Genomic DNA, 20,340 nt, shown 5'->3' with positions numbered 1-20,340 from the left:
TTTTTGTTTTTGAACCCTTCTTACTGGTTCTGCTTTGTTTTCCACTTACCCTATTGGCTCTTTTCTTCTTTGCTTGGGGCGTGTGTTTTGTTAATAATTCTGTATTGTATAGTATTTAATCTGATGCGCCACAGAGTGAAGTGGCAGTCTCCTGAGAACCTACTTTGTGTACTTCTAGGATAACTGTACTAGCTGCAGCTAAATAAATCCAATCTTCTAACGCCGACAGAGTGTCCCGTGTCTCTGTGTAACGAAGCAGGTGAACCCAGAAGACGGAGGGTGTACCCTGCGCCTCCAGGTCCAAAAGGTTCTGGTTCTTCACACTATGTAAACTATAAAACAAACTAAAATGCTCATTGGATGATGTCATCAGGGATGTCATCAGTGATGTCATGAATTATATCATTTGAGAAGTCATCAGTGATGTCATAAATGATGTCACAGAACATGTCATGAGTAATGTAAGATGTGAGGTCATAAGCAGTGCATGGCGGGGGTGCAAGTTATATCAGCTGTGCTAACTATAACTGGTGAATTTCTGTGATTATTTTAGTTCAAAACATTAATGTTGTCACTGACATATTCACCTAACTGTAATGGTACTTTAACTTTTTTTCTGTTAATTTCCAAGGCTTTTTAAAAAAAAAAAAACTTTTTTTTTCACACCTAACTATAACATTACTTTAACCTCTGATTTTTTTTCAGAGAATATACTTAAGTTTCCTCTGGATTCTCATCAAGGTGAACAAGGCCTGTCTCTACCATCTTCCATCTTTTTGGGTCATGCTCAATAAATGTACCGCAAATGATTAGGACATGCTTTTCTAAGGTCCAGTGTCCTAATATATGTCTGCCTCCTCAGCTTCAAACTTTAAGAAGACATGTTTATCGATTTCTGTTGAAATTAGATTGTCACAACTATTTGTTAATTTCTTGTCAGTTTCAGATCAGTCTGGTCCCAAAATAAATTTCAAGATAATCAAAATCATTTTGCTAAAAGCAGAGATGATGAGTTGGGAACAGATTTGAGAGGCAAAACTGTTGCCGCACCCTCTTGATACAGGAATCAGGTACACAACTTTATGCACTTTTATAAGGCTGCCCTGCTGTGACACAAAAGAATTGCTGTAGAAACAGACACTTCACTATGAGTTTAACAGGATCACGTACTTGGTGACAACACAACTCATCTGCAAATGAGCCTCCATGCATATGAAACACAGGGGAAGGACACGAGAGTCTAGCATTTCTAGTCATGGGATCACTGATCAGAAGAAATATCTATTGTCTCTGTCATTAGCCACAATTCTTTGACTTTATTTGCTGTTTTTATTTACATTGCTCCAGAACCGCATGTAGTTAGTAAATTATTTTGTATGTCATAAGATTACCTCTTCTTACCTACACATATAATTGTACTCTACTTAAACAACGATTACTATCTCTCTAATTCAGGGTTGTGCTACGTTGTCATATTGTTCATTAGTTTCCCTTAGACGTAGAGCTGGCACGTTTTCATGCTGTTCCCTTTACCTATGGAAATATACTTCCCATTTGGGTGGCAGACATTTCACCAAGGTCTAGAATCTCACATTCAGTTGTTTATATTGCTTAGTGTTTTAAAAGGGTTTGGGTTTATAGGTGAGTATGGCACTACTGTCACCCTATTTTTATTGTTTCATTTTCTTTAACCCCTTCTGTGCCCATGACAAGCTGGACTCGTCATGGGCCGCGGTTGCGCTGTGCCCATGACGAGTCCAGCTCGTCATGAACCCCGCCCGCTAATGAAACGCCCGGCACAGGGCGTGGAAAGGGCAGGGCACTGAAGGGGTTAAAATAGACATTTATTTCCAAGCTTTGACCTTTCATTTTTGTTTTGATTTGGTATACCATCTATTCATCAAATTTGGTTTCTATTATTTCCTGGTTCTGCAACTTCAGCACCATTTTTTCGTCATTCGAACACAGGAGAGCCTATTTGCATTGCTGATGTGATCTTTTTGTATTGAGGAAAATCCTGCTGATGAGCAGAAGCAGGGGGCATATTATCAAGCACTGCGTTAAAATTATCGCCACACCAGAACATGGGCTTCTATGGGAATTCTCCAGGGCATATTATCAAGCCCATTATCGCCGCTTTAGCGGCAGTTTACTGTCGCTAAAGCAGCGATAATTTTAACGCTGTTTGTTGATGATATGCCCCCAAATCTCTTAAAATGTATTTTTGTGTTTCTTATTACCTCGGTATTATTTTGACTTGTTTCATAAAATTCAAAATGGTCGAAAATATAAAAACCTTTCCATCTAAAATTCACAACTTTCTCAACATTCATACTTGATTAAGTTCATGAGTTTCAAGCTTGCAAAGTCAATTGACAAGGTATACATAAAACCAAACCCCATTATGCAGCTAACCTCCATTTCACAAGTGGGAGATTAATACAGGGTCTGTCAGCGGCCAGGCAGTGTGCCCAACCCACTATATAGTTAATCCCCACTTCTTAAAGCCTTTGAGACCAACCCTGCACCCAAACCCCCTTGTAGCCAATCCCCCTTGCACATACAGTTAGCAAGTTACGCCTAGGGCTGCTATCTCAAGTTCTAATTAGAGCCATCAACTGGTACAAAGGTAATAGCAATATAAAGCTCTTTCAACCATCTTGCCAACCTTTGATTCCATATATGTTCCCGAAATTACATATCACTGTATGCTAAATATTTTAAATGTATGTCAAATTATGGTCAAGATTTTATAAACTTTAGTGCAGGTGCTCCGATGGTGCAAAGGAGAGCTATGAGGTGCAAAGCAGTACAAATGGCACCGTTTATCAACTTTTGCACAAAAATTGATTATTTCATTGTAAATTGGTGCAAACACAGCATTGAAACGGCATTTTTGCAGCACAACAACCGCTCAATAATCTATGCAAAGTGGCAGCAAAGGAATAGATAGCACAAATACCCATAGGATTCTACAGAAAGCCAGATCAACCAAAGCCATGCTGGGTCGAGTGACCAGGTTTTGAGTATAACCCTAGTGTACAATATAAACAGGCACGAACGATGTAAATCATGTGATGTTTCCACACATGATATGTATACTTTTTGCAAAATTACAAATATTGCGTGATTTACTCTTCGATATATTGTCTATACTCGATGGTGTGCCTCAAAATAAAACTCAAAAAAACCGCTTGCTCCTCTTCAGGTCATGGTGCAATGTCAAATCATCTATTTCAGATTGCAAACAAGGCCTTTTTGTAACCGATTACCTTATTAGCGTCAAATGCGTTGTAAATATGGCTTTTCACATTTTTTTGCTGTTCATCAAACAAAATGCTGGAGAGTTCTCTGAGAGCTGAACTGTGCAAATCTTAGTAAACCTGGGCGTTGGCGCAGATTAATTAAATGGAGCCAAAAATTATTAGCAAATGAAAACTTTTTTCAATCCTGTCCATTTTAACTTTGGCTCCTTGTCGGATTTGCATAAAACGTCTCCCTCGCCTAGCTTAACTTGCTGCCTGAAAAATATTATGCGGAATTATCGAACGGTGTCAACGGTATTACCAAATTAATTTCCCTTGTTCTTTTATCCCCTTAACAAATCTGCACAAAACGTGACATAACTACATTATGGTGTAGTGAGAATGATTATGTGTTTATGTAAAGGTTTGTTAAATTTAGACCAATCTACATTCATATCTCATTGTGCTGTATAGTGACTATGGCTCACTTTGAAATCTTATGCGTTTTGAGTAATACATTTTGTCACACACAGTTAATCAGACAACCAACTCCCATTGTAGTCAAGGTCAAATACCGCAAGGCAAACTTGACAGAATCTGGACACATCTTTAAGGTATAATTAACATTTGAAATAGCTGTCAGACTGCACAAATGTGCGACTCTTCATTTGCCTATTACCTCTATTGTTCATTTCTATGATCATTTTTCACATTCCTTGCGAATCCTGCCTTGAGCATCCATTGTTGAAGTCTTGGTCTGGTGTGGTCCACATGAAGACGCAGGCAGCACATCACAGTGTGGAACACATGGCCATACACTGGAGCTATCGACTCCTGCCTCTCTGACCTCGCTATTTAATCAGCACCAGGACGCAAACGCGCTGATTGTTCAGGTCGCATGTGGGAACTCTCTAAATCGTTTTTTAATAGTGCACTGTATGCATTTGAAGCTGCTTTACTTGTAATTTTAAATAAGGGAATCCCAAACCACCTCCTGTGATTTTATTTGTGGGGGACTATTTACCGAAGGGGGTGCCTTCTGCTTGCTCATTTACACAAAGCATTTTAGCATTTTAGCACTGGCTGTGTGCCGCGCCAGGCTACGACGAGGAGACAGGACAGAGAGCCATATTAGTTAGCGCTCTAGTATTTATGTCCGGGGTCGCTATTCAATGAGCACCAGGATGCAGATATGTAGCATACCTGCGCAGGGGGCACACCGCTGGCACGCCAAAGGCAATCCCGTCTGCACCCGGCCGCGTTCAGAAGGGACAAGGGGCCAGACCCCCTGCCCATTCACTTAACCCCCCCCAAGAGTATACTCCACAAAAGAACTTAACAGGCTTCAATTGCTTTTGTGTAAGAACTGTATTCACAGTATATATGTAATTCACGTAAAAATAACCTGGGGATTCATGACACAGTAACCCTAAAGACTAAGGGCCTGATTAAGAGTTAGGTGGTCCATCAGACCGCCGAACCCATGGTGGAGGTGCGGTGGCGATCGGGGACCGCCGCACCAGTGGTCTGACCACCGTATTACAAGTACCGTGGTCGGGCCATTTTGGCACCGCTGCAACTGCAAGAGATCTACTATACCTGGCGGTGGCAGGGCGTGTGAGGCCGCAATATGCTTGGCGGGCCGCTGCGGCCCAGCCAAGCATATTACGAGTTCCTTTACTGCCAGCAGTCTCAGGGTGGTGTTCACACCAAGAAACTGCTGGCAGTGAGGAAACTAAGGGGGCCCCACAGGGACCCCTGTTGCTTCTGGCCATGGGGATGCATGCAGGGGGGCACATGGTGCGTCCCCCTGTCTGCGTGCATGCTTAGTTCTTGCATGAAATGGACTTAACAATCCATGCAATGCAAGAACTTGCTTTGGCGTTCCCATTGCGTTGCCTTTTTCAAAGGCACCGCCGCGGGAACACCAAAGAACCACCCGCCAGACAACAAGATTACTTGTAATCTGGCGGGCGGTTGAGCTTGGCAGTGCAGGAGCGGGCGGTGGCATGCTGCACAAACTCGTAATCCGGACCTAAGTCAATACACTCTAATGATTCAAGACAAAAATTGAGCCTGTACTTGGTTAACTGCAAGTCCCTCTCCAGACACAAACTTGACCTCTTCACTCTTCTTGAAGAAACCCAATCAGAGGCACTATTTCTAACAGAAACCTGGTTTAAAAAGCAACATATGCCAGATTTAACGGTTACCATCCTGCAAGAGAATATGATTGCCCAGGCTGACCGGCAAAATAAAATAGGTGTTGGGGTCACCATTATTTTCAAGGAATACCTAAATGGGAAATGTTCCACTATTCCCATTCCAGGGTGTGAAAGCCTTGCGTTCACAATAGAACTCTCCCTTACTTTCACTCTCTCAGGAACATTGGTGTATCCCCCCTGGATCTTCATCCCAGTTTACGCAGGGACTGCCAGATATAGTGGCAGAACAAAGCCTGCAGAAGGCTAATTTCACAGTGCTGGGTGACTTAACCCTGCATTTGGAAGACAGTAGTTGTGTTAATGCAATTAATTTAACACAGGACCTCGCGGCATACTCAATGAGTTAAGCTCCCAACGCACAAAAAAGGTCATCTTCTTGACCTCATTTTCTCTAATATTTCTAATCTGAGATCAGCAACTCCTCTCGCACTATGTTGTTCTGATCATCACTTGCTTCCATTCCACCTTGACAGGGTAGGAAACAAAATTATTCATTTTTTAAGTTCAACAAAATTTTTATTAGGCTGTGAAAAAGGGAGAATCAATACAAAATATCAGCTAGGAAGGGGAAGGGAGAGGGAAGAGGGGGGAAAGGGGAAGAAGGGGATAACAAAATGCAATATGTAAGAGAGAATATACAACAAAACAATGATCATGGGCATTTGAAAAGAAGCATAAAAGGTACATCAATCATAAGCTAAACAGCTAACCGCAAGAAGAATAAAAACAAAACAGTATGTTAGAAAATCTTGGATGTGGAAAGGGTATCATGGGGGTTTAGGAACTTCTTGTTGAGCAGGCGTTGGACGAGAAGAACGGGCAACACAATTATCTAAATATAGCGTAATGGGGAGCCATAGTTCTGCACGTCTAGTTGCTAATTGAACAGGAAAAACAAAGGCATTATCGAGTCTATGATTGTGACAGACATTGTACCACCACGCTTTGAAAGAAATATTGGACATATTTTTCCAATTAACAGTAATCTGCTGAAAGGCTACAGCCAATAACAAATCAACGATGCGAACATACATATCTACATTATCCCAGCTAGGGGATAAGCTACCCAAGAAAAGGTGAGTGAGAGAAAAAGGAATACAGGTATGAAAAATAACATTGACTTGAGCCCAAACCTGTAACCAAAAATCATGCACATGCTTACAAAGAAATATCATGTGAAGTAAGGTAGCATTGGGGGAGCCACACGACCAGCATGTGTCTGGGGTATTAGGAAATCGCTTGTTTAATATAGAAGGAGTATGAAGTAATCTGTTGTAAATAAAAAATAAGGATTGTGTCAGGGAGGCCGCTCTGGAAGTTTTACGGAGTTTTGCCCATATCTTATCCCATAGAGATATCGGCCAATCTGTTTCGAGGTCAATTTCCCACTGATGTTCAACCTTGGATTTAGGTCTGAGCAACTCATGTGTGTGAAGGTATTTATTGATGAGAGACGCTTTGGGGGTATTACGTAGGACAGAATGAAGTTGAAAAATAGGGACGTGCGGAACAGGGGAAGGAGGAGAACCTGAGAGCTGCTCATAAACCTCCAGGACAGCAGCTTTAAGTAAAATATATTTGGGGATAAAGGATAGGGGTAAGCCAAAAGAAGAACGGAGATCAGGAAAAGAGAAAAAGGTGGAGCCAGAGAAGAGCTGCGAGATCCAAATCAAACCTCGGATTCTCCAAGATTTCCAGTAAAAGGGCTTACGACCAATTAAGAGATATTTATTATGCCAAATGGTGGAAGAGAGGAAATCAGCGACGGTCGTAGGGGGACTAGGGGCAGCAGACAATAAGAGCTTAAGGGTATACTTGTGGATAGGAGTAGGGATCGAAGAGGGTTTACGGGAAAAAGCAAGATATTCTGTAAAAGAAAACGGAGAAAGGAGAGTACGTTCAACCTTAATCCACAAAGGGCAAGGGGAGGCGGGATCTTGCAGCCAGAGGGAAGCTTGACGTAACAAAAAGGCCTTCTGATATGCAGGGAAGTCAGGAAAGTTGACACCACCCTCAGAAGCAGGACGGATAAGTCTGGCAAGAGACATTCTTCATTTTTTAGAACTCCACAAAAATGAGGATAACGTTGAGTTAATCTTTTTAAAGAACTTCGTTGGGATGGATACCGGAATATTGGATAACGTATAGAGAATAATGGGAGAGATCATCATTTTAATAGTATCAAGGCGACCCCACCATGATAGGTATAGAGGATGCCACCTTGCAGTGAGGCCCGCAATTTTTTGTGCGCACTTGGACATGCATAAAGAGACAGTGTCTGGAATGGAGGAGGTGATATATAATCCCAGATATTTAATGTGAGAGGGACACCAAGTAAACTGAGAGTCACTAAATTCTTGTTTGAAAGTGAATTTGGTCAGGGGTAGGATCTCACATTTATCATGATTAAGCTTATACCCAGAGATAGAGGAATAATTTCGGACTTCGTCCAGAAAAGCAGGGATAGATTCTGCGGGGTTGGAAAGAAAAAGTAAAATATCATCTGCATAAGCAGTGAGTTTAATATGAAAGTCTGCAACCTGGAAACCATGAATGGCGGGATTCTGACGCAATCTGGACAGAAAAGGTTCTAAAGCAAGGTTGAAGAGAAAGGGGGAAAGAGGGCAACCCTGGCGAACGCCTCTGCCTAAATCAAAATAAGAAGAAATTTGACCATTCGCAAATACTGCAGCTCTGGGGTGTGAGTATAACAGGGAAACTAAAGAAATAAATCTAGGGCCAAAACCAAACCAAGTAAGGGTGTGAAAAAGATAGCGCCACTCAACCCGATCTAACGCCTTTTCGGCGTCAAGGGCAATCGCTGCAAGTGAGGACTTTGACAGGATGTTAAATAAAAGTCTAGTGTTGTCCGTAATATGTCGGCCCTTAACAAACCCGGATGGCTCTTCACCTAGAAGATCGGGGGATCGGGGAGAAGGTGATCCAGTCGGACCGCCAATGCTTTAGCGAAAAGTTTGTAGTCAATATTGACTAAGGATATGGGCCTATAATTTTTGCAATATTTTACGTCCTTCCCAGGTTTAGGTATTAAACAAATATGAGAATCTGAAAACGTCCCTGAGGAAGCACCTTGGGCAATAAAGGTATGAAGAAGGGAATGCAATCGTGGAATCAACAACTTAGAAAAGTGAAGGTAAAATTCAACGGTAAAACCGTCAGGGCCAGGAGCCTTATTGAGTTTGAGATGTTGCAATGCAGTGAGCAATTCCTTTTGTGTGACGTCAGATTCTAAAGAGGAAAGGTCAAGGGGGAAATTGGATGGTGTGTGAATGGTGGAGAAAAAACGAGCAAGGCAGCTGGGAGAGGGTTGAGTTTCAGATGTGTACAAAGTCTCGTAAAAACGTGAAAACTCAGCAAGAATATCAACATCCATGTGTTTCAAGGTGTCATCAGAGTCATAAACAGATTCAATATTTAACTTATTATGTTTAATCTTCAAATAATTAGCTAAGAGCTTCCCTGCTTTGTTCCTACCCCCATAAAATTTAGCAGTGGACTTCAACAAATACAAGGAGGCATCCTCCGTAGATTTCTCATTAAATTTCATTTTTGCAGCAACAAGGGCTGTCAAGCTATCAGCAGAATGGGAGGTGAAATATGCATGTTCCAATCTCTTAATGTCTGAAAGGAGATTTTTGGTGAACCGTCGAGCAGTCTGGCGTTTGTTCGCAACGTAACTAATAATAAAGTCACGTGCTGCTGCTTTAAAAGCATCCCAGATAGTATGTTCCGGGAGAGCGGTGTTGTCATTAATCAGAAAAAATTCATCAAAAAAGGAAGTGAAGGTAGCTGTAAACTTGGGATCAGCAAGGAGGGAATTATTACATCGCCATCTTCTGGGGCCAACAATCTTAGGGAATACATCAACACTTGTAAGAACAGGAGCATGATCTGAAAGCAGTATCGGGCCTATCTCGGAGTGTAAAAGTGATTGAGCAAGGTTGTGGGAGACAAAGACATAGTCTAGTCGTGACTGGGAGCAGTGACAGGGAGAATAAAAAGTGTACTCCCGTAGTTTTGGATTACAAAGACGCCAAGAGTCTACTAATTTATGCTGCGAAATAGCATGGCTAAACAGCTTATGAGGTTTGTTAGGAATATAGGGGGCCATGGATATCCTATCAATAAATGGATCAAGAGGTTGATTACAATCCCCCGCCAGAATAAAATTGTGGTCCATAAATTTAGTTAGGAGTGGAGAGAAATCAGCCCAAAAAGAAGGTTCACCCGTGGTTGGGCCATAAACACTAAGGAGAGAGATTGGAACACCTCTGAGTGATAGCTTGGCATAAACCCATCGACCAAAAGCATCCGATTCTTGGGTAAGAGCCTGAAAGGGGAGAGACTTGCGACCAAGGATTGCCACACCATTCCGTTTGCCATCACCCTGCGAGTAAAAGAGTTCACCCACCCATCCACGTTTGAGCTTAACAGATTCTACATCAGTTAAATGCGTTTCTTGGAGGAATGCAATATCAACGTTCAATTTGGCTAGGTGTGACAAGATCCTTTGACGTTTAATCGGGGAATTAATACCCTTCACATTCCATGACAATATATTCAATGACATAACAGTAGTATATCCACAAAGAATGTGGAAAACATGACTAATGAATGAAAAACCCATGAAAAGGAGAGAAGACATAAAGAAAGAAGAAAAACCAGTGTAGATATGCTGAAATAGAAGAAAAGAAGAAGGTAAACGAGAGCATGAGCACTAGCAAAAAAAGAAGAATATAGGGAAACAATATAAAAATTTAAACAGGAAGCCAGAAATAAGGAAGAAGTTGAGAGACAAATGTACCTAGAAGAACAGGGAATGCAACTCTTACACAAGCAAAAGGTTCCGATCAGAGGTAGGAAGACAAGATAGAAACATGTGGACAAGAATAGGAACAAGGGAAGAGGAAAGAGGGAGGAATAGAAGGAAAAATCATCGGATGCACAGGGAAGACAAATGAGGGAATAGAGAAAGAACATACCTACAAAGGAAGGTTGCGAGAAAGGGTGGAGGAGAGAAGGAAACACATGGGTGAGGCAGCACACCCAGGAGCAACAAAGCAGGGACCGGGAGATATCATTAAACACGAAAAAATTCCTGTAAGACGAAAAAGGAGAACAAAGGATTAAGACATACCAGGAGATTATGTTGAGACCATGACTAGCAAGTAGAACAAGGGACAACCATCATCGGCAAAGTGGATATCCGGAGAATCAGAAGAACTCAGGTTAACTGCAACCAAGAGAAAGTCTCTGAAAAAGAACAGGATAAAAAAAAAACAAAAAAAAACAGCCATAAGAGAGTCATAAAAGCACTAGTCAACCAGGAGCAGAGGATGATGGTCCGGAGGCATCCATGGTAGATGATTTGTGCGCATTGATGAAGCTTTGTAAGCGCACTGGATCTTCATAGGTTGTAGTCTTATTATTATAGGTAACTTTGAATAAACACGGGTGATAAAGGCCGTATCGTGCTCCCATCGCACGTAGATCTTCTCTTAAGCTCAGAAAAACCTTACGACGATTGGCGGTGGCCTTAGCATAATCCTGTGCAAAGAACAGGGACGAGCCAGACCAAGTCAGATTCGGAGAGGATTTGGCCGCCGCCAATACCATCAAAAGATCTGTATATTCCAAAAAGTAGATGATGACCCCTCTGGGCCTCTGTGAGGAAGAAGCAGAAGAAGGTGGCCGACCCAGTCTATGAGCACGTTGAATGTTGAGGGCCTTGTCCTGTGACAGATGCAGGAGATTGGGGAGGAACGACTTGAAGAAAGTGATTGGGTCAGACCCCTCGAGTCCTTCAACTAGGCCATAAATACGAAGATTGTTGCGCCTGTTTCTGTTTTCCAACTGCTCCACTTGTTGTTGAAGATCCGAGACTTGAGACTTTAGGTTTGAAACAACAGAGGATGTCTCTTGGAACAACTGAACAGATTTTTCAATCGATGTTACCCTCGTTTCCATTTGCGACCAATTATCCGTAAGGACCTGGAGCTTAATATTAGTCTCTTCCATAAAAGGACGCAAGGATCTTATTTCTTCTAACAATAATTCCATGGATACTGGTCCTGAATGCTTTGGGGGTGAGAGGGAGTTCGACTTAAGCCTCTTCGTGTTAGATTTAGAATTATCCTGCGAGTGCCTGGAAGGATTCATTGGTGTATCTGAGCCAGACGAGTTAAGAGAGTCTTCCAATTGTGAAAAAGCAGAGAAAACCTTGGAGTTCTTCACAATCTGAGGTTTGGTCGAACGAGGCAGATGCGACATTGACTTGAGTCTACCCATGTAGCAAAGCCGTGGAATGGTTGACACAGTAGAGGTCACAGGAAGCTAAAACGAAGACAACACGAGATAGAGCACAGCAGGAGTATGAGGGTAGTTGAAACGTCATGAAGGGAATGCAGCCATCTCCATAGTACTCAGGTGTAAACAGTCGCCGAGGCGTTTATGGAAAAACAGAAGAAGCCGTCTATGATAGGACCAAGGTATTATTCATATGGCATTATGCTGCAGAAAGAAGGCACCAAAGCACTGCTCAATGTAAAGTGATCTCAAGCAAGTTGACAGGAGATGAAATGGAATGTCCCCTTGCACACCTCGCAGGAGCCTGCAATAAATAGTAGCATTGACAGCAGAGAAGCAACCAGGCGTGCTGCATTGAAAAAATTCACCACTTGAAGGGAAGTCAGAGAGTAATCCACATAGGGCGCTGATAGAGTCATGACTTGAAAAACAGCTCAATAGCAGTCATAGGAAATGAGGGCGCTTCATGAAGGGACATTGTTGTTGCGCTATATAAATGACAAGCGCTCCAAATAGAAGGCAAACAATGCAGAAATTCGGTGTGAAGAAGGAGAAACAGTCAAGAGGGTAAATTATGAGCCCACTAGGAGTATATGGTGTCGTGCACTCATAGCGCTGAACTAACGGTGCAATATCCGCAACACAACGCGCGTCACTCGGCGAGCCTAAGATGGCGGCTGCAGCCGAGAAAATCCTGTCAAAACTCACAAGCGCCAATTATAGCGTCGCGGAAGCAGGAAAAGACTTCCACCGATGTCGAGTGGAATCAGGGCATGTTCCGACGCTCCTTCAGCCGTTTGTCTCCAGGATTTACAAGCAGGAACCGGCTTGTCTCTCGGCACCGCCCGGAGCCTCACTCGAGCGCCGCCATCACTCGCGGGCGCCAAGCCACGCCCCCCAAACAAAACTATTCATAACCAGCAGCCACATCTCTGTCGGAGATGGTCGAAACTGGATGCAGATAGTTGGGAATCCTCCCTTCATAGTTCCATCCCTGTTATGAAGGGAGAAATAGCAGAAATCTAATCTACATTTGGGGAGTGGTAGAAAATTTGCTGGAGAATCTAATGCCCAAGACACTGCAGAAAAGGAGTCCCTCCAAAGCTCGCACCCCATGGTTCATCAACAATCTGATAGACTTAAAAAAAGAAAGGCAAAATAGAAAGAAGAAAGTGGAGAAAACCATATGATGCAGCTAGCAAACGAATCTATTAGGATACAGTGAAAAATATCATTATGCTATATGAAAAGCTAAAACCTCCCTCCTCAGTGCTAAGATTGACAGCGCCTCTAACTCCTCGAAGGAGCTTTTCAAAATTGTAAATTCCTTCATGAAGCCATCGACAACACAATTGAGTCCCATAGCTTCTGAGGCAAAATGTAACATGTTAGTAAATTACTTTATGGAGGAAGTCAATAATATCTGTGCCTCTCTACCTAAGGAAACTACCTCAAACACTGCCGCCAAAGTAATATACCGACATGGGAACGCTAAGGAGAACTTTTCAGCCTTCACGAAGGTCAGAACTGAATATATTGAAGGCATTCTTACCTCAATTAAATCAGGATTCCCTTTGGACCTTGCCCCCCCCAACATTTTCATGGAAGGCTGAAATGCCATTTTTCTTGCCCTAGTTTACATGCTTAACCACTTTCTTGAGAGCAGCGTGGTGCCACCTGCTTGGAAACATGCAGTGGTGAAACCACTCTTAAAAAACACATCACAAGACCCCGACCTAGCTGAAAACTATAGACGTATTTCCGTGCTCCTGGGAGTTAATAAAATTGTTGAAAAATTGGTCAATAAATAGCTCTCCTCATTCATTAATCCCCACTCAAACCGGCTTCCAAGCGGGAAATATCATGGAGAAGTTAGCTGTAATCGAAGAGCTTAAAATCATTCTGGATCTAGGCGGCTCTGCCGCTGTTATACTTTTGGACTTAAGCGCCGCTTTCGGCTCTGTGTCCCACCCAATACTTATCAAGAAATTGGAAGAAGTGGGTATTAAGGGTAAGGCTCGTAAATGGTTTGCCTCATTTCTAAGCAACAGAAGTTTTCAAGTTTGTGAGGAAACATTTTGCTCAGCCATATAGGTTTTGAAACATGGAGTATCAAGTAAGAAAGAGGTACCCCCTACAGTTTTTATTTTAGGTCTGAGAAGAGAAAGAAGGCCAAAGACAAGACAAAGCGCGATATCCCACACAACCTTTATATCTTCTACAACAGCCTAAAGTGCACAGTGGACTGACTGAAAACAATTTCAAACCATTCGTACTTGGTACCTGAGCATATTTTTTGTTTATAGATTTTCCATAAAAGCTTTTTATAATGTACATGTTAGCTAAATATTAGTGTATGTGACTGTTTTCACCCCATATCACAATCCACTCACTCATTCATTAAAAAAACACATTCTCTCATATATACCAGTCATTCTAATCCCAACCACATCTCACATTCACTATGAATTGCAATGGGAAAATGTCTCCAGTTTCTGCAGTTGTTGTATTGTGGGTTAGGATCTCTCATAAAATCAGTCAACGCATGTTTCTGTGGGTAAAAATTATACCAATCCACCTTCTCCAGTACCACACAATATAGGACATAGTATATGGTGGGCCAATGGGGGATGATGTTATAACTAAGTCTACTGTCATGTTTTACAGTGAGATATTTAATGTCACATTTCTATTCATCCAATAGAGTCCTGCGGGCACTAGGTATGAATCCTCCTCATTGTTTCCCCTTCACATCCTGTAGTATACAAAGCTCTTTTGTCTTAGGCATCTCCCAAATTGAACACGCCTGGAGTCCGCGACCGCCTGAGGCACCCCCTTGGAAGATTCCCAGCAGGATGTCCCACTGACATATAACTATCTCACTTAAGCAATTTGGGAGAGGCCCATCATTGAGCCCCACGCTGTTCAATGTCCATGTGCACCTGCTGTCAGATATAATTGGGTATGGATTCTGAATGGTGTCATACGTCCATGACACACAAATCATTATCTCATTAACCCCGGACACAGCAGCACTCTCCAAGCAAATAAATGCCTATTTCATGGAAGTTACTGAAGGGATGTCAAGCAGCAGTCTGAAACTAAATCGAGACAAAACCGATGTACTGGTAGTCAGCTAAAACCCCTCCCGCTAGACCGAACTACGCTGGCCCGACTGTCTATGAGACCTTTCCCCTCAAAAAGCAGAAATAAAAAGTCTCAGCTTCTGAAACCACAGTAACCCTACTATGGATGTTCAAGAGAGGAAATTATCCACCTGCTGCTTTGGCTTGCATAGAACTCTTAGGAAGGTTCTGAGTTGGCTTTCCCCTGCCACCCTTCCTGCCTGGACCACGTAACTCACTATACTTGGACAATGCTCTTTTTGTTTTTAAATGACTCCAAGTGGTCCAGAATGCCGCAGCATGCATTCTGGTAAAATCCAAAATACCATTCTGTCACCTCTACCCTGGCGTATCTTCACTGGCTGCCAGTATCCAAAAGAATCCAATTTAAATCTCTCTGCATATCCCAGCAGGCGTTGCACAACAAAAGCCCACATCTACTACAGTGGCTGTTAAGCCCCTACAGCCCTAAAAGGCCATTACGATCTGCTGATCAGAGGCTTTTCACAGTGTCCATGGTCAAGAAAGTGGAAGACTCTGACACTACCAGTGAGAAAGATCAAGGAAGAACTTAGTTTTAGAAATTATCTCAAGACTTACGTATTTGAGAAGTACGTTTCTGCTAAGTTGGACTATGTGACGGACAGGACATTTAGCGCTGGGAGGCACGTTGGGTAGCCATGCGCTCTAGTAGTGCCTAGTATAGTGTAGTATAGAATAGTTTAGTAGTGTTTTTCCATCTATAAATGAAGCACCTGTTTTTATGTGTCCTGATGCTGGCTTTTGAGTTGGTTTCAGAGGTTCTACCATTGGTTGGTATACATCACTCTCAGGATAGTCATTGTCACAGTAGACATCACCCTGTTGTCTTGTTGCATTCGCTTCAGGCAGCGAGCTTTTAATTCTTTAAACCATATGAAAAGCAGCAATAGGGCCCTCTCTCTCACTCTGCCTTGACCACTGTCAACTTTGGAGACGTAACTTCTATGGGTATCCTATATCCTCTTCCTGGATTATAGTCTTTATCCATGGTTAGGGCCCCCACCCTATTTGGACGGTGGAATGCAGGCATTTGACTTCTTACTCTTTCTGTGTTTAACTCTTTGCCAATTTCCCATGGTAGGAAGGGTCCATAATAAGAAAACTGGAATTTTACGCACAATGTGTTGCACTGTGAGTGCAGCAGATGAAACTACATGGGTTGTTGAGAGAGGAGTGTTTTTTTTTATTTCGTGCATAAAACACCCATTGATCTACAGCTATTTGAGGGTCATTTGAAGGTGTTGTATGTTGCTTTGGCTTAGAAACGTGTTTTTTCCCTTCAAGCAGAGGTGCATTTTTTTTCTTTAGCTCAGTTGACAGGCCATGAGTGGCTGTAATGTATTCTGTTGAGGAAAAATACATCTAAACCATGGAAGTCAAAAGATTTACTTCCCAGTACTTCATACACAACCACTAAAAGATGTCTGCTGTTGCAGAAAAGGCAAAATGTTGCACTAACATGGTCCGACTCTCTCTCACTGTGGGACTCACTGGCGATAGGCACCAGCAACTTAGGGCCTTAAATATGAGGATCCCCATTAGATCTATCCTGGAAAGCAGACTCTGTCAAATTCCCTTTGCTTTTGACCACCTCATGGCGGTCCGCTATGAGTCAGCTTGATGAGTCTTCAGCTCACAGGCAGTATGAGGCAGCAACCTCTCAGGACAAGTTCGCCTGACCAGGAGAATATTTTCTGTTGAATGTTCAGGATGGCAGGAGTTCATTCTGTAGATCTTCCTATTGTCTCTCAACAAAAGGGGAAGAATGCCTCAACAAATGCCTGATGATTCTCTCGTAGTGACTACCCCTCAGAAATCCGATGTTCATGAAGTTGGAATATCCAGTTCTCAAAGCAGATTGACAGAAGTGAAATGACTCCTGGAATAGCAGCACTAGTGGCCTTGGATCGGTCATCACTTGGAAAGTACACACAAAGAGATGAGAATGAAAATGATGGCAGGTGCACTGTATGGCGATGGCCTCAATCTGCGAGTATTTCTGTTCAGGGTCTGTGACAGCCCTGCTGGAGTATGTGACCTCTCAGTGGCCTCCTCGATCAGTCACTCCTCGTCCACAGAAAATAGCATCTGATAATCTTTTTTGGTGTCTAAGTAGGACACAGTTGTCTTTCCCCAGGGCACATGTTTTGTTTTGGGGAACACTAATTCCTGCATAGGTCCTCAATACCAGTTGGTGTTATTTTTTATGAGTTCTCTTAGAGGTTTGATAAGAGTGCCCAGACTGGGACCAGCACAATCCCAGACGTTGTCCACGTCCTAGATGCTGCAAAATACATGGTAGGAGAGCCACTGGCCTCATTACTTTTATCTTATTAGAATTAACTGACAGACATATTGGTGAAAACTCCACCTGGGAATCTTTGTGATTCACACTTGTAGTGGATGGTAAGGCCATGTTCTTGCAGATACTGCTGTATTGCCTTCTGCCTTTAATGGTTTCTGCTCAGTGGTGCCATGTGTGAATATGCCATTGTAACTGAACCAGTTACTAGGGTTCGCAACCTTGGAGTTATTTTTGACAACAAACTGACGTTTGTCCACCACGTCAACTCTGTGGTTTCCTCATCCTTCTTCATTTTAAAAATGATCAAAAAGCTACTGCCATACCTCCCACCTTCAGCTGGCAAAACTTTAATCAGTATCTTGGTTTTTTCGAAAACGGATTACTGCAATGCCCTCTTGATGAATGCCCAGGAAAGGGTCCTAAACAGACTACAATTAGTTCAAAATGCTTCAGCCCGAATTTTACTGGGAATCCCGAAGTTTAAATCTATTACACCATACATCAGACATCTACACTGGCTCCCAGTCAGAAGCCGGACAAAGTTTAAGGCACTATGCATTGCGTACAAAGCAGTTAATAACGTTGGCCCACAGTTTCTCAGAAGTGCTTTTCGCCCTCTTGAACACTCCAGAACACTCCGTTCCTCCTCAGCTCACCTACTTAAAGTGGCACGAACCAGGAAGGTCAATTGGGGTGACAGATGCTTTACAGTCTCCACAGCAAAAATTTGGAACACACTGCCTAGTCATATCAAAACTGCTCCTACCCTCTTGAGTTTTAGGAAGAAACTGAAAACCTGTCTTTTTTCACCTTGATTTACTTGCTGTAGCACCATTTCCGTCCCTTGAGCGCCGAGACACCCTTGGGTAGTTGCGCGCTTTAAAAATTGCACAAACATAAACATAAACATAAACATAAACATTGCTGATATTGATGACTTCGAAGGACTCCTACCAGGGGTTCCTGTATGGGTTAGAAGACGTCCGCAATTGAGGACATGTCATTGAGGAGTCATTGACACCAGTGGAGGGCCACCTGGTCGAAGAATGTGTGGAAGTTGTGGATGTCTGAATTTACCTTAAGTTTAGTCATCTGATCCCCGTCATTAAAAATGCTGATGGAGAATTAAGGATTACAAGATTGCCCATCCGAATTTAATGGTGGGACATATGCTGCCTATATCTGGCTCGGCCTCCGGGTCAAGCTCTATAGGCTCTTCCATGAAGCACATCTCATAGAGCCAGCTAGACATGGTCTCCTGAAACTGGAGGAGCTGCTGGCCGAAATTGATCATATACCACATTTAGGGGCATATTTACAAAGGGATTGTGCAACCGGGTAACATCACTTTTTCTGACGTGCCGGTGGCGCAATGCCCTGCACCATATTTACAAAGTGGTGTTAAGCCACTTTTTGCGGCTTAACACAACTTTGTAAATATGGTACCCTCTCACGCAGATATCTACGTGAAAGTGGCGTGCAATGAGTGTTGATGTGGGCGTTCCACCGCAACAACCTTTGCTTTTTGATGCTGCCCCAGATTTACAAGGATTTGAAAATCTGAGGCAGCGCCAAAAGCTACCGCCATGCAAAAGCAGGCGTTAAAATGGCACAACAAGGAGAAATACCTTTATTTCTCCCCATTTTTAGGTCTCGCTTAGGCAGCGCACATGCGCTGCTTTAGGAGATGACCTTCAGAAATTGGTCAGCTCTTTTCAAGCACTCGTGCTTGTGCTGGCATCCACCTTGCGGGAGCGAGCAGCGGCACGCGTGCTAATTGAAAACATGTGGCCTGCACGCCGCTGCTCGATCTCTTGGATGCCATAACAAGCACAAGTGCTTGACTAGGATTGTCATCTCTGCACGGCTGACCTTGCCCTCACTTCATCAGCCTCCCAATGGCACGCGCACACCACTCCCGGGCTTGTTAATAGGTAGAAATCTATGTAGTGTAAGAGGCACATCTGGTTAATTCTTATCATTTAAAAACACACGCATTTGAGATGACGTCATTGATCCTAGAATGACCGCTCTGCGCCTTGCATCCCTCTCATGTTTTCACAACTATTGGCTTTTAGATTACTGTATCGTTAGCCTCAAAGTATGTGCATGTGCTTAGGCGTGTGTGGGCTCACGTGCGTCAGACAGAGGCTAGTTTGAGTTAACTTTGAGTGCGTGGAAACGACTTTTCTTGTTTTGTTTCTGTTCATCGCAGGGACGTTCTTTTCACTCATTCGCAGCTTATCTGCTCCTTGAAACCCGCCTCGGGGCTTTCAGGCACCATCTGGGTTGAAGCTCTGCTGCCACATCACTGGAAAGCCAAGAGAGATGTTAACAGCTCTCTGTACCCGTATGTATGGAGATAGTCGATAACGTGTCATTTAGTGTGGATTTAAACTGGTCAGCCCAGCTGTTGAACAGCACCAGCAAGGGAGATGGAAAGAACTTGTAGTTTTTCTCCCATACTTCATACCTCACGTCTGCGTTTCGACTTGCTGTAACTAAGCAAGTTTCTCCCTCAACTTTGTTGTCACTTAACCTTCTCAGCAACTCTGCGTCATCATTTTACTAAAGATTTCAGGAAGGATGTGGTAGGTTCTAGGGCTGTGCCAGTCAAGTTTTCTAAAATACGGACTTGACTAAAAGCATAGACAAAGCATAATATTGTTACAGAATGCAATGTGTCCGGAAGTGACATCATACGCATCACACGAATGAAAATCCTCTATTTTGCAGCCAAAGTTTGGGGACAATCTTCACAAATTAAAACATTAGTGTGTATGTGCACAAAACACAAGCCTAGTTAAAAGAACACTATGTATTTGAAAATATTCTAATTTCGAATAAAACAATAATTTGCTGTATATTTAAATGCACATTAAGAAAAGCAGACATCGCTTTAAGAAGCTTGGCTGATTTCCTTCAGACCTGGAACTAATTTGGTTGATATTAGGGATCACCGCAAAGGCTACACAAATAACTGTATGACATGGCACCGATGTTTTTCGATTGTTTTAGGTTTTTATAAGATTTATGAAGCGCCCATGCTTGACTCCATACTCCTATAATTG

This window comes from Triturus cristatus, chromosome 3_2, assembly GCF_964204655.1.
Source record: "Triturus cristatus chromosome 3_2, aTriCri1.1, whole genome shotgun sequence".
Taxonomy (NCBI): Eukaryota; Metazoa; Chordata; class Amphibia; order Caudata; family Salamandridae; genus Triturus; species Triturus cristatus.
Note: the sequence above shows the minus strand (reverse complement) of the source record.